Below are 5006 nucleotides of genomic sequence, written 5' to 3' on the forward strand. Positions count from 1 at the left end.
TCTGAGTTAGCTGTGCAGGATCTGACTGTTTTGCTGGGACAGTAGATGAGGTATTTGAGGTAAGGTCCAAGCTGGGCATTGAGACAAGCTCCTTAGTTTTGGATACCAGTACTGGCGGGGCCAGTCCGGGGCAATCAGTATCATCTTTAGCTTCTCCTGTCTGACCTTTAGGAGTACCTTGGGGAGGAGAGGCAGAGGGGGAAATGCATATACTGATAGGTTTTTCCAGCTGAAAGATAGGGCGTCCACTTTCCATGCTTGTCTGTGATAAATCCTTGTGCAGAATCTTTTTAGTTAGTAGTTGTGAGGGGAGGCAAATAGATCTATGTCCGGGCATCCCCATTTCCTTGTTATCATGCTGAAGACTTGTGGGTCCAGGTGCCACTCGTGGGGATCCATGGGGTTTCTGCTTAGTTCGTCTGCCAGAGTAATTTTTCCTTCCTGGCAGGAATTGTGCCTGCAGATGTACTTGGTAAGTCAATGCTGTGTCCCACAAAGTCATGCCTAGTCTGCAAAGGGGGTAAGAATGCGTGCCCCCCTGCTTGTTTATATACCACATGACCGTGGTGTTGTCTGTCTTTATCAGTAGTTGTCCTGGATGAAGTAGGTCCTTGAAGGCTGTCAGGGCATTTTGAACTGCTAGCATCTCTTTTTGATTGATATGTAGATGCATTTGGTTTGAGGTCCATGTGCCCTGAATGCATCTTCCTGCCATGTGGGCCCCCCAGGCATAATCTGATGCATCCGTTGTTAGTGTCTGCCTGACTGGGGGTAATGTGAATAGCTGTCCCTTGTTTTGGTGACAAGCCTTTGCCCACCATTGAAACTCCTGTTGCAGGCAGGGAATGAGAGTAATCATAGTTTCCAGGCTGTGGCAATGTGGAGTCCAAACACTTTTTAGGTACCATTGAAGTTTCCTGATATGCAGTCTTGCATATGGAATTAGTAGGATGCAGGATGCCATGAAGCCCAAAGCCTGCAGATTTTTTCTTGTAGATAACCGGGCCTTTGTTGCCAACATTTTGAAACAGATAGTCAGTTGCCTTTGTTTGTCTGGCGTGAGATAAGCCATCTGGGCAGTTGTATTTAAGCTTGCACCCAGGAATATTATCTCTTGAGAGGGTACTAGTTTTGATTTCTTTTCATTGACTGTGTACATAGGCATGTTAGAAGTCTTTTCACAAATGCCAGATGCTGTAGAAGAATGTCCTTGTTCTCTGCTTGAATTAGACAGTCATCCAAGTAAGGATATATTTGTATTCCTCTTTGTCTGCAGAATGTAGTTACTGGTGCCAGGCACTTTGTAAAGACCCTGGATGCAGTAGATAAGCCAAAGGGCAGTGCAGAGAATTGGTAATGCATTGAGCCAGCCTTGAATCTGAGGTATCTTCTGCATATTTGTCTGACTGGGACATGCAGGTTTGCCTCTTTTAGGTCTAAAGTCACTAGCCAAGCGTTCCTGCCCACCATGGGCAGAAGCTGCTGCAAAGTCAACATCTTGAATTTTGGTATATCTAGGAATGTGTTCAAAATAGATAGGTCCAGTATTGGCCTCCAGGCATTGTCCTTTCTGGGTACCAAGAACAGTCTTGAGTAAAATCCTTGTCCCTGCTCTTGCTCTGGTACTTGTTGAATGGCCCCCATGTCCATGAGGGATGAAACTTGTTTTTGTGCCTCTGCCCATTGATTTTTTTGGCAGATCTGGCCAGCCATTTGCCTTTGGCAGGGTATGGAAATGGAACTTGTAGCCTTGTGACACGATATGTAGGACCCACTTGTCCTGGGTTATAATGTGCCAATTTTGAAAAAAAAGTGCTAATTTTCCCCCTAAGGGTGCTGCCAGGAGATAAATGCTTGGTGCAGGCAGGGGGAAGTCATTGGGACTGTTTCCTGTATGGTTGTGATTTGTCTTCTCCAACTTTGGAGGTAAAAGCCCCCCATTGCTTTGAGCGGTATGAACCTTGAGCCTGGGATCTGCCTCTAGGGCATCTGGATCTGCCCCTTTGAAGTCTGTCTGACACAGGAAAGGACCAATTCTTTGTTGGCCAGTGTCTACTAAACCTAGGTGGCTGTACTTGTAAAAATCTTTGACAGTTTGCATAGATTTAGCTTTGTCCTCCATTTTCTTTAAAACCTCTTCTGCCTTAACACCAAACAAAGTATCATGCTGTAAAGGTGCATCTAATAATTTAACTTTAACATGATCAGGCAGATTTTGTTCCTTTAACCAAGCATGCCTCCTAATTACAGAACCTGTAACTGCGGCCCTGCAGGAGGCCTCTAAAGAATCAAAACCACATTGCAAAGTATGCTTTCCAACTTGTTCAGCTGCATGCAATAAGTCCTGCATTTCCTTGTTTTCTGCACATTCAGAGTTTAACAACATTTTCTGTTTAAGCTATGCCATGACATGTTGCTGATATTTGAGCATATGAAACTGACAGTTTACGGCCCTTATAACCAAGGTAGCAGATGTGTAAACCTTTTTTCCCCATCTATCCAGTGCCCTAGAATCTCCGTCACAGGGGGTAGGGTTTTTTGCAACTCTTTTCGGACCCAGAGAAATAGTTTCTGGGTCTGCAGCAGGGTTTTTAAAAAGGAATTTATGAGAGTCAGGAACCCTGTAATATCTGTCAGGTTTAACAGGAGCTGGAGATAAGGAGTCAGGGGTAAGGCTAGACACCGAAAACACATCATCTACAATGTCTAACACATGTGGGATGGCAATTGGCTTGTGTTGAGGTAGTAAAAGGAAATCCCTGAGCCTCTTTTTAGATTCTGAAAAATCTTGGCTCTCCAAGTGGAAATGCTCCCTCATGGTATGTAAGGTTTCCCCAAAAGAACAGTCCTCTGGAGGAGAAGCTGAAGGTATAGATTCTTCAGCATCAGAATCCTCATAGGGGGGAAGAGAATATTCCTGATCAGAAGAGGAATCAGAAGAAATGGAAACCTGATCTGAAGATTCATAATCAGTCTCTTGCCTAGGCTCTTATCAGGAGGGGGACGGGAACCCCTGATCAAGGTAATCAAGTCTTCGGCCATTTTGAGCATCTATTTTTTGGGCATAGAGGCCTGACCACATGGCTCTTGAGTTTGTTTCTTTGTTTTTGGAAGGTGCTTTAGTCTTTGCCTTTGAAGCTGAAGTTGGTTTGATGTAAAGATGTTTGGGTCTGAATACACCCTCAGAAGCCGGTGCCTGCTCAGCGGCTCCAGACCCATCTGAAGGGATAATATCCGAGGCTCCAATACCTTGATTTTCCAGTGGCATGGCCGACTCCACGTGGGAGTCGGTAGCGGCCTGCGACTCTAAAGTAGTGGGTGTCAGGGGCTGCAAAAGCGCCTCACTGAGGACCGGCGAGCCAGCGACTGGCTTAGGAGAAGCTTCGTCATCAGTTTTGGCCTCGGTTGTCTATCTCTTTCCTTTTCTTTGCGTTTTTTATGGACTCCGGTAGTCAGATGGCTATCCAACGACATTTCTGGATAATTAAACCAGCGTCCAAAATAGTTTAAAGAAAAATCATACCGACGCTTAATAGTGCGTTGGTTAAATCTAGCACAAAACCGACAACCAGAAACGTTGTAATCAGGGCCTAGGCAAGGAATACAGTAAGAATGAAAATCCTTATGAGGTATTTGCTTCCCACAAGAAATACAATTATTAACTTTTTCTGACATCGGTCTGGAGCAAGAAAAAAGTTTCCCCAATGGGGTACTTATCTTTATTGAAGACGTCGGATCTGAAACTCGAACATGAAAATCTCAGGAGTCGGCCGACCGGACCTTGCGAACTGCTTCTGCTTTGGGCATCGTGCGGCAAGAAAGACTGAAGAAAATGGTGTGGGCTGCTTCTTTTATATCCCTGACATCAAAGAGGGGGTGACAGCAGCCGACGCAGGACTCAAGACTTTGGAATTCAGGCCGGCTGAGGGCAACCTGCCAGCAGGATTACCCAAATGTAATGACTGCAACAGTGAAACACGAAGAACATCATGTAGGAGAGTGCATCTGAGGTCATACTGTTAAGACAGAAGTACTCGCTTTGACAACATAGAGGTTAAGTAGAGGAAGTTTCAGGAAGGCTGAACTGGAAAAGAAGAGTTGCAGCAACTGGATGGAGCCTCAGACCATTGGTCTTATTCCATTATTGTACTTGGAAGTTCATAAATATAAAAGTCTTCAAATTGTTATAGGGAAGTAATGCATACAATCAGACATCACATACACAGCCACAGACAGCTCAGTCAGGCACTAGACACTGGTATTCATGATTCCTTTAAGAGAGCAAAAATGTGTCAAGAATAAATAAAAAGTAAAATGCATTATGTAGGCATACTTTGAAACAATATGTGAAACATGGTCTTTACCTTGCAAATGTACGACAAGTCATCAAAATACTGTTTATCAAAGACAATTGTCTGAATAAATAATTGGCAAACACAAAGAAGATAGATAAGATTGCATTCCTACAGGTTTTCATGGAAAATCCTGGTCTGTGGTCTGCAAAAAAAAAAAAAAAACTGATGCAATTGCTAAGTTTTCAAAGTATGTTTTCTAGCCATTTCCTCTTTGGGACTGTCAGTCAATACATTGTTGGAGTACTACAATTCTGAAACCAGCACACTGACTTGCATTTATGAAGCAGTGTACACTTAAGGCTAGGAAGAAAAACACAGATTTCTTCTTTAGTGGGAGTGCAGTTCAAATCTGTAATCTGATTGCACTCTGACTGAACTCAGAAGTTTGTCCAATTGTCTGGCTTGCATACTGCTTGGCGAATAGCAAGATGTATGACTATCACAGAAAAGTTACTGTAGCATGTTCATTACATGGCATATAGTCTTTTCGCAGAAAGAAAAATAAAATAAGGTCCAGAAGTATCAAAGGTCATGATGTTGAAGCCAGCACTTAAAATCCCCTAAAATAACATGGTCTCTGTTTCAACCTAAAACTGCACTCAAAGTCTAAGTCCCAAAATTCAGCCAGACGAGGCAAGCACCTTGTGAATG

The sequence above is a fragment of the Protopterus annectens genome, chromosome 9.part0 (genome assembly GCF_019279795.1).
Source record: "Protopterus annectens isolate FY-2018-M chromosome 9.part0, PAN1.0, whole genome shotgun sequence".
Taxonomy (NCBI): domain Eukaryota; kingdom Metazoa; phylum Chordata; order Ceratodontiformes; family Protopteridae; genus Protopterus; species Protopterus annectens.